This window comes from Oncorhynchus nerka, linkage group LG2 (assembly GCF_034236695.1).
Source record: "Oncorhynchus nerka isolate Pitt River linkage group LG2, Oner_Uvic_2.0, whole genome shotgun sequence".
NCBI classification, from domain to species: domain Eukaryota; kingdom Metazoa; phylum Chordata; class Actinopteri; order Salmoniformes; family Salmonidae; genus Oncorhynchus; species Oncorhynchus nerka.
The window spans coordinates 99,190,877-99,201,224 of record NC_088397.1 but is presented as its reverse complement, the minus strand read 5'-3'; the positions used below and the strand labels follow the sequence as shown (position 1 = coordinate 99,201,224).

The following is a 10,348-nucleotide window of genomic DNA, read 5'->3' as shown; positions in this document are numbered from 1 at the left end:
GACAGACCAGGTAGATATACTGTCTCTATTATATGATGACAGACCAGCTAGATCTACTGTGTCTATTATATTATGACAGACCAGCTAGATCTACTGTCTCTATTATAATATTACAGACCAGCTAGATCTACTGTCTCTATTATAATATTACAGACCAGCTAGATCTACTGTCTCTATTATAATATGACAGACCAGCTAGATCTACTGTCTCCATTATATTATGACAGACCAGCTAGATCTACTGTCTCCATTATATTATGACAGACCAGATCTAGTCTCTATTATATTATGACAGACCATCTACTGTCTCTATTATATTATGACAGACCAGCTAGATCTACTGTCTCTATTATATTATGACAGACCAGCTAGATCTACTGTGTCTATTATATTATGACAGACCAGCTAGATCTACTGTCTCTATTATAATATTACAGACCAGCTAAATCTACTGTCTCTATTATATTATGACAGACCAGCTAGTTCTACTGTCTCTATTATAATATGACAGACCAGCTAGATCTACTGTCTCCATTATATTATGACAGACCAGCTAGATCTACTGTCTCCATTATATTATGACAGACCAGCTAGATCTACTGTCTCTATTATATTATGACAGACCAGCTAGATCTACTGTCTCTATTATATTATGACAGACCAGGTAGATATACTGTCTCTATTATATGATGACAGACCAGCTAGATCTACTGTCTCTATTATATTATGACAGACCAGCTAGATCTACTGTCTCTATTATATTATGACAGACCAGCTAGATCTACTGTCTCCATTATATTATGACAGACCAGCTAAATCTACTGTCTCTTTGTCTCTATTATATTATGACAGACCAGCTAGATCTACTGTCTCTATTATATTATGACAGACCAGCTAGATCTACTGTCTCTATTATATTATGACAGACCAGCTAGATCTACTGTCTCTATTATATATGACAGACCAGCTAGATCTACTGTCTCTATTATAATATGACAGACCAGCTAGATCTACTGTCTCTATTATATTATGACAGACCAGCTATATCTACTGTCTCCATTATATTATGACAGACCAGCTAAATCTACTGTTTCTTTGTCTCTATTATATTATGACAGACCAGCTAGATCTACTGTCTCTATTATATTATGACAGACCAGCTAGATCTACTGTCTCTATTATATTATGACAGACCAGCTAGATCTACTGTCTCTTTGTCTCTATTATATTATGACAGACCAGCTAGATCTACTGTCTCTATTATATTATGACAGACCAGCTAGATCTACTGTCTCTATTATATTATGACAGACCAGCTAGATCTACTGTCTCTATTATATTATGACAGACCAGCTAAATCTACTGTCTCTATTTCTCTATTATATTATGACAGACCAGCTAGATCTACTGTCTCTATTATATTATGACAGACCAGCTAGATCTACTGTCTCTATTATATTATGACAGACCAGCTAGATCTACTGTCTCTATTATATTATGACAGACCAGCTAGATCTACTGTCTCTATTATATTATGACAGACCAGCTAGATCTACTGTCTCTATTATATTATGACAGACCAGCTAGATCTACTGTCTCTATTATATTATGACAGACCAGCTAGTTCTACTGTCTCTATTATAATATGACAGACCAGCTAGATCTACTGTCTCCATTATATTATGACAGACCAGCTAAATCTACTGTCTCTATTATATTATGACAGACCAGCTAGATCTACTGTCTCCATTATATTATGACAGACCAGCTAAATCTACTGTCTACTTTGTCTCTATTATATTATGACAGACCAGCTAGATCTACTGTCTCTATTATATTATGACAGACCAGGTAGATATACTGTCTCTATTATATGATGACAGACCAGCTAGATCTACTGTTTCTTTGTCTCTATTATATTATGACAGACCAGCTAGATCTACTGTCTCTATTATAATATTACAGACCAGCTAGATCTACTGTCTCTATTATAATATGACAGACCAGCTAGATCTACTGTCTCCATTATATTATGACAGACCAGCTAGATCTACTGTCTCTATTATATGATGACAGACCAGGAAGATCTACTGTCTCTATTATAAATTGACAGACCAGCTAGATCTACTGTCTCTATTATATTATGACAGACCAGCTAGATCTACTGTCTCTATTATATTATGACAGACCAGCTAGATCTACTGTCTCTATTATAAATTGACAGACCAGCTAGATCTACTGTCTCTATTATAATATTACAGACCAGCTAGATCTACTGTCTCTATTATAATATGACAGACCAGCTAGATCTACTGTCTCTATTATATTATGACAGACCAGCTAGATCTACTGTCTCTGTTATATTATGACAGGCCAGGTAGATATACTGTCTCTATTATATGATGACACATTTTACATTTAAGTCATTTAGCAGACGCTCTTATCCAGAGCGACTTACAAATTGGTGCATTCACCTTATGACATCCAGTGGAACAGCCACTTTACAATAGTGCATCTAAATCTTTTAAGGGGGGGGTGAGAAGGATTACTTTATCCTATCCTAGGTATTCCATAAAGAGGTGGGGTTTCAGGTGTCTCCGGAAGGTGGTGATTGACTCCGCTGTCCTGGCGTCGTGAGGGAGTTTGTTCCACCATTGGGGGCCAGAGCAGCGAACAGTTTTGACTGGGCTGAGCGGGAACTGTACTTTCTCAGTGGTAGGGAGGCGAGCAGGCCAGAGGTGGATGAACGCAGTGCCCTTGTTTGGGTGTAGGGCCTGATCAGAGCCTGGAGGTACTGAGGTGCCGTTCCCCTCACAGCTCCGTAGGCAAGCACCATGGTCTTGTAGCGGATGCGAGCTTCAACTGGAAGCCAGTGGAGAGAGCGGAGGAGCGGGGTGACGTGAGAGAACTTGGGAAGGTTGAACACCAGACGGGCTGCGGCGTTCTGGATGAGCTGTAGGGGTTTAATGGCACAGGCAGGAGCCCAGCCAACAGCGAGTTGCAGTAATCCAGACGGGAGATGACAAGTGCCTGGATTAGGACCTGCGCCGCTTCCTGTGTGAGGCAGGGTCGTACTCTGCGGATGTTGTAGAGCATGAACCTACAGGAACGGGCCACCGCCTTGATGTTATTTGAGAACGACAGGGTGTTGTCCAGGATCACGCCAAGGTTCTTAGCGCTCTGGGAGGAGGACACAATGGAGTTGTCAACCGTGATGGCGAGATCATGGAACGGGCAGTCCTTCCCCGGGAGGAAGAGCAGCTCCGTCTTGCCGAGGTTCAGCTTGAGGTGATGATCCGTCATCCACACTGATATGTCTGCCAGACATGCAGACCTGGTCGTCAGAAGGGGGAAAGGAGAAGATGAATTGTGTTGTCTGCATAGCAATGATAGGAGAGACCATGTGAGGTTATGACAGAGCCAAGTGACTTGGTGTATAGCGAGAATAGGAGAGGGCCTAGAACAGAGCCCTGGGGGACACCAGTGGTGAGAGCACGTGGTGAGGAGACAGATTCTCGCCACGCCACCTGGTAGGAGCGACCTGTCAGGTAGGACGCAATCCAAGCGTGGGCCGCGCCGGAGATGCCCAACTCGGAGAGGGTGGAGAGGAGGATCTGATGGTTCACGGTATCGAAGGCAGCCGATAGGTCTAGAAGGATGAGAGCAGAGGAGAGAGAGTTAGCTTTAGCAGTGCGGAGCGCCTCCGTGATACAGAGAAGAGCAGTCGCAGTTGAATGACTAGTCTTGAAACCTGACTGATTTGGATCAAGAAGGTCATTCTGAGAGAGATAGCGGGAGAGTTGGCCAAGGACGGCACGTTCAAGAGTTTTGGAGAGAAAAGAAAGAAGGGATACTGGTCTGTAGTTGTTGACATCGGAGGGATCGAGTGTAGGTTTTTTCAGTAGGGGTGCAACTCTCGCTCTCTTGAAGACGGAAGGGACGTAGCCAGCGGTCAGGGATGAGTTGATGAGCCAGCGGTGTCGTTTGACTTAGCAAACGAGGATCGGATGTCGTCGACCTTCTTTTCAAAATGGTTGACGAAGTCATCTGCAGAGAGGGAGGAGGGGGGGGGGAGGAGGATTCAGGAGGGAGGAGAAGGTGGCAAAGAGCTTCCTAGGGTTAGAGGCAGATGCTTGGAATTTAGAGTGGTAGAAAGTGGCTTTAGCAGCAGAGACAGAAGAGGAAAATGTAGAGAGGAGGGAGTGAAAGGATGCCAGGTCCACAGGGAGGCGAGTTTTCCTCCATTTCCGCTCGGCTGCCCGGAGCCCTGTTCTGTGAGCTCGCAATGAGTCGTCGAGCCACGGAGCGGGAGGGGAGGACCGAGCCGGCCTGGAGGATAGGGGACATAGAGAGTCAAAGGATGCAGAAAGGGAGGAGAGGAGGGTTGAGGAGGCAGAATCAGGAGATAGGTTGGAGAAGGTTTGAGCAGAGGGAAGAGATGATAGGATGGAAGAGGAGAGAGTAGCGGGGGAGAGAGAGCGAAGGTTGGGACGGCGCGATACCATCCGAGTAGGGGCAGTGTGGGAAGTGTTGGATGAGAGCGAGAGGGAAAAGGATACAAGGTAGTGGTCGGAGACTTGGAGGGGAGTTGCAATGAGGTTAGTGGAAGAACAGCATCTAGTAAAGATGAGGTCGAGCGTATTGCCTGCCTTGTGAGTAGGGGGGAAGGTGAGAGGGTGAGGTCAAAAGAGGAGAGGAGTGGAAAGAAGGAGGCAGAGAGGAATGAGTCAAAGGTAGACGTGGGGAGGTTAAAGTCGCCCAGAACTGTGAGAGGTGAGCCGTCCTCAGGAAAGGAGCTTATCAAGGCATCAAGCTCATTGATGAACTCTCCGAGGGAACCTGGAGGGCGATAAATGATAAGGATGTTAAGCTTGAAAGGGCTGGTAACTGTGACAGCATGGAATTCAAAGGAGGCGATAGACAGATGGGTAAGGGGAGAAAGAGAGAATGACCACTTGGGAGAGATGAGGATCCCGGTGCCACCACCCCGCTGACCAGAAGCTCTCGGGGTGTGCGAGAACACGTGGGCGGACGAAGAGAGAGCAGTAGGAGTAGCAGTGTTATCTGTGGTGATCCATGTTTCCGTCAGTGCCAAGAAGTCGAGGACTGGAGGGAGGCATAGGCTGAGATGAACTCTGCCTTGTTGGCCGCAGATCGGCAGTTCCAGAGGCTACCGGAGACCTGGAACTCCACGTGGGTCGTGCGCGCTGGGACCACCAGATTAGGTGGCCGCGGCCACGCGGTGTGGAGCGTTTGTATGGTCTGTGCAGAGAGGAGAGAACAGGGATAGACAGACACATAGTTGACAGGCTACAGAAGAGGCTACGCTAATGCAAAGGAGATTAGAATGACAAGTGGACTACACGTCTCGAATGTTCAGAAAGTTAAGCTTACGTAGCAAGAATCTTATTGACTAAAATTATTAAAATGATACAGTACTGCTGAAGTAGGCTAGCTGGCAGTGGCTGCGTTGTTGACTTTGTAGGCTAGCTGGCAGTGGCTGCGTTGTTGACACTACACTAATCAAGTCGTTCCGTTGGGTGTGATAGTTTCGACAGTGCTGCTATTCGGGGGCTAGCTGGCTAGCTAGCAGTGTTGATTACGTTACGTTGCGTTAAAAGAACGACAATAGCTGGCTAGCTAACCTAGAAAATCGCTCTAGACTACACAATTATCTTTGATACAAAGACGGCTATGTAGCTAGCTATGTAGCTAGCTACGATCAAACAAATCAAACCGTTGTACTGTAATGAAATGAAATGAAAATGTGATACTACCTGTGGAGCGAAGCGGAATGCGACCGGGTTGTTGAGTGAGGAAGTTCAATTCGGTGGACGTTGGCTAGCTGTTGGCTAGCTAGCAGTGTCTCCTACGTTAAGGACGACAAATAGCTGGCTAGCTAACCTCGGTAAATTAAGATAATCACTCTAAGACTACACACTCTAAACTACACAATTATCTTGGATACGAAGACAGCAAAGACAACTATGTAGCTAGCTAACACTACACTAATCAGGTCATTCAGTTGAGTGTAATAGTTTTTAGTGCTGCTATTCGATAGACGGTGGACGTCAGCTAGCTGGGCAGATAGCAGTGTAGACTGCGTTAGGACGACAAAATACGATAATTACGCAATTATCTTTGATACAAAGACGGCTATGTAGCTAGCTAAGAAGAAATTGCTAAGATTAGACAAATCAAACCGTTGTACTATAGTGAAATGTAATGAAATGTAATGAAAAGTTATACAACCTGCGGCCGAAGTGCGAATGCGACCGCTCGCGAATGCGACTGCTCGCTCCCAGCCGTTTGGAATTTCCGCAAGAAGCAACCAAGAGGGTCCAGTCTTGTCAGGCTATGCTGTTGGTGGACTTGTTTGTTGACGTGCCAGCACTTGCAGAGGCTCGGTGCATTTCAACAATTGAGCAAAATAGCAAATGGCCGGTTAGCTCAGTTGGTTAGAGTGTGGTGCTAATAACGCCATGGTCATGGGTTCGATCCCCATACTGGCTACTATGTACATTTTGAGTGTCAAAATTATGAGTCACATGCATGTGAATTGTCAAGGATGCCACAGAATTATGTTGATCGAATTGCCGGAATAGCTCAGTTGGGAGAGCGTTAGACTGAAGATCTGAAGGTCCCTGGTTCGATCCCGGGTTTCGGCATCTGTATTTGTTCTTTCTTTATGCTCTGGCTTCAAGGAAACTTTCCACAGCTTTGTTTGTGGGCCTCAATGGTGTGTGCTACGCTACTCCTCTGAAAGTAAGTAATGTCTTGCTTTTTCATCTGACATTTTGACATCAGTGTTACATTAAAGTTGCTTGTCATTGCTACATGACAGTAGGTTGTCGTAAGACATGGCTGCATGAAGTGTGAACTGCAGCTTTCTTGGATCCACAAAAAAAATGTGTTTTTGGGGAATGCGGGCATCGATCCCACTACCTATAGCATGCTAAGCAAACACAATACCAATTGATCAAATTCCCCAGCTGTTTGGAATTGCCACAAGGAGCAACCAAGAGTGTACAGTCTTGTCAGGCTATGCTGTTGGTGGACTTGTTAGTTTGCGCTCCAGCACTTGCAGAGGCTCGGTGCATCTCAACAATTGTGCTCTGTATCCAGCGGCCGGTTAGCTCAGTTGGTTAGAGTGTGTGATACGCTGCTCTCTGAAAGTAAGTAATGTCTTTCTTTTTCATCTGACATTGTGACATCAGTGTTACATGAGAGTTTCTTGTCATTGTTACATGACAGTTTCTTGTCATTGTTTACATGACAGTAGGTTGTCGTAAGACAAGGCTGCATGAAGTGTGAACTGGAGTTTTCTTGGATCCATAAAACAATGTGCTTTTGGAGAATGTGGGCAGCGATCCCACTACCTCACGCGTGCAAAGCATTTGAGCTAATTCCCCAGCCGTTTGGAATTTCCGCAAGAAGCAACCAAGAGGGTCCAGTCTTGTCAGGCTATGCTGTTGGTGGACTTGTTTGTTGACGTGCCAGCACTTGCAGAGGCTCGGTGCATTTCAACAATTGAGCAAAATAGCAAATGGCCGGTTAGCTCAGTTGGTTAGAGTGTGGTGCTAATAATGCCATGGTCATGGGTTCGATCCCCATAATGGCTACTATGTACATTTTGAGTGTCAAAATTATGAGTCACATGCATGTGAATTGTCAAGGGTGCCACAGAATTATGTTGAGTGAATTGCCGGAATAGCTCAGTTGGGAGAGCGTTAGACTGAAGATCTAAAGGTCCTTGGTTCGATCCTGGGTTTCGGCATCTGTATTTGTTCTTTCTTTATGCTAAGGCTTCAAGGAAACTTTCCACAGCTTTGTTTGTGGGCCTCAATGGTGTGTGCTACGCTACTCCTCTGAAAGTAAGTAATGTCTTGCTTTTTCATCTGACATTTTGACATCAGTGTTACATTAAAGTTGTTGTCATTGCTACATGACAGTAGGTTGTCGTAAGACAAGGCTGCATGAAGTGTGAACTGCAGCTTTCTTGGATCCACAAAAAATGTGTTTTTGGGGAATGCGGGCATCGATCCCACTACCTATAGCATGCTAAGCAAACACAATACCAATTGATCAAATTCCCCAGCTGTTTGGAATTGCCACAAGGAGCAACCAAGAGTGTCCAGTCTTGTCAGGCTATGCTGTTGGTGGACTTGTTAGTTTGCGCTTCAGCACTTGCAGAGGCTCGGTGCATCTCAACAATTGTGCTCTGTATCCAGCGGCCGGTTAGCTCAGTTGCTTAGAGTGTGTGATACGCTGCTCTCTGAAAGTAAGTAATGTCTTCCTTTTTCATCTGACATTGTGACATCAGTGTTACATGAGAGTTTCTTGTCATTGTTTGTTACATGACAGTTTCTTGTCATTGTTTACATGACAGTAGGTTGTCGTAAGACAAGGCTGCATGAAGTGTGAACTGCAGCTTTCTTGGATCCACAAAAAAATGTGTTTTTGGGGAATGCGGGCATCGATCCCACTACCTATAGCATGCTAAGCAAACACAATACCAATTGATCAAATTCCCCAGCTGTTTGGAATTGCCACAAGGAGCAACCAAGAGTGTACAGTCTTGTCAGGCTATGCTGTTGGTGGACTTGTTAGTTTGCGCTCCAGCACTTGCAGAGGCTCGGTGCATCTCAACAATTGTGCTCTGTATCCAGCGGCCGGTTAGCTCAGTTGGTTAGAGTGTGTGATACGCTGCTCTCTGAAAGTAAGTAATGTCTTTCTTTTTCATCTGACATTGTGACATCAGTGTTACATGAGAGTTTCTTGTCATTGTTACATGACAGTTTCTTGTCATTGTTTACATGACAGTAGGTTGTCGTAAGACAAGGCTGCATGAAGTGTGAACTGGAGTTTTCTTGGATCCATAAAACAATGTGCTTTTGGAGAATGTGGGCAGCGATCCCACTACCTCACGCGTGCAAAGCATTTGAGCTAATTCCCCAGCCGTTTGGAATTTCCGCAAGAAGCAACCAAGAGGGTCCAGTCTTGTCAGGCTATGCTGTTGGTGGACTTGTTTGTTGACGTGCCAGCACTTGCAGAGGCTCGGTGCATTTCAACAATTGAGCAAAATAGCAAATGGCGGTTAGCTCAGTTGGTTAGAGTGTGGTGCTAATAATGCCATGGTCATGGGTTCGATCCCCATAATGGCTACTATGTACATTTTGAGTGTCAAAATTATGAGTCACATGCATGTGAATTGTCAAGGGTGCCACAGAATTATGTTGAGTGAATTGCCGGAATAGCTCAGTTGGGAGAGCGTTAGACTGAAGATCTAAAGGTCCTTGGTTCGATCCTGGGTTTCGTCATCTGTATTTGTTCTTTCTTTATGCTAAGGCTTCAAGGAAACTTTCCACAGCTTTGTTTGTGGGCCTCAATGGTGTGTGCTACGCTACTCCTCTGAAAGTAAGTAATGTCTTGCTTTTTCATCTGACATTTTGACATCAGTGTTACATTAAAGTTGTTGTCATTGCTACATGACAGTAGGTTGTCGTAAGACAAGGCTGCATGAAGTGTGAACTGCAGCTTTCTTGGATCCACAAAAAAATGTGTTTTTGGGGAATGCGGGCATCGATCCCACTACCTATAGCATGCTAAGCAAACACAATACCAATTGATCAAATTCCCCAGCTGTTTGGAATTGCCACAAGGAGCAACCAAGAGTGTCCAGTCTTGTCAGGCTATGCTGTTGGTGGACTTGTTAGTTTGCGCTTCAGCACTTGCAGAGGCTCGGTGCATCTCAACAATTGTGCTCTGTATCCAGCGGCCGGTTAGCTCAGTTGCTTAGAGTGTGTGATACGCTGCTCTCTGAAAGTAAGTAATGTCTTCCTTTTTCATCTGACATTGTGACATCAGTGTTACATGAGAGTTTCTTGTCATTGTTTGTTACATGACAGTTTCTTGTCATTGTTTACATGACAGTAGGTTGTCGTAAGACAAGGCTGCATGAAGTGTGAACTGCAGCTTTCTTGGATCCACAAAAAAATGTGTTTTTGGGGAATGCGGGCATCGATCCCACTACCTATAGCATGCTAAGCAAACACAATACCAATTGATCAAATTCCCCAGCTGTTTGGAATTGCCACAAGGAGCAACCAAGAGTGTACAGTCTTGTCAGGCTATGCTGTTGGTGGACTTGTTAGTTTGCGCTCCAGCACTTGCAGAGGCTCGGTGCATCTCAACAATTGTGCTCTGTATCCAGCGGCCGGTTAGCTCAGTTGGTTAGAGTGTGTGATACGCTGCTCTCTGAAAGTAAGTAATGTCTTTCTTTTTCATCTGACATTGTGACATCAGTGTTACATGAGAGTTTCTTGTCATTGTTACATGACAGTTTCTT

General features: G+C 44.7%; 5 non-coding genes across 5 annotated transcripts; all 5 read left to right on the top strand.

The window, feature by feature from the left end:
- Positions 1 to 6,439: 6,439 nt before the first annotated feature.
- Positions 6,440 to 6,513, top strand: trnai-aau (transfer RNA isoleucine (anticodon AAU)). The gene has a single exon. It is a non-coding gene; the product is annotated as a tRNA-Ile (tRNA).
- An 82-nt stretch (positions 6,514 to 6,595) lies between these two features.
- trnaf-gaa (transfer RNA phenylalanine (anticodon GAA)) lies at positions 6,596 to 6,668 on the top strand. Its single transcript has one exon. It is a non-coding gene; the product is annotated as a tRNA-Phe (tRNA).
- An 880-nt stretch (positions 6,669 to 7,548) lies between these two features.
- trnai-aau (transfer RNA isoleucine (anticodon AAU)) lies at positions 7,549 to 7,622 on the top strand. Its single transcript has one exon. It is a non-coding gene; the product is annotated as a tRNA-Ile (tRNA).
- Positions 7,623 to 7,704: 82 nt separating this feature from the next.
- Positions 7,705 to 7,777, top strand: trnaf-gaa (transfer RNA phenylalanine (anticodon GAA)). The gene has a single exon. It is a non-coding gene; the product is annotated as a tRNA-Phe (tRNA).
- Positions 7,778 to 9,247: 1,470 nt separating this feature from the next.
- trnaf-gaa (transfer RNA phenylalanine (anticodon GAA)) lies at positions 9,248 to 9,320 on the top strand. Its single transcript has one exon. It is a non-coding gene; the product is annotated as a tRNA-Phe (tRNA).
- The last annotated feature ends 1,028 nt before the right edge of the window (positions 9,321 to 10,348 follow it).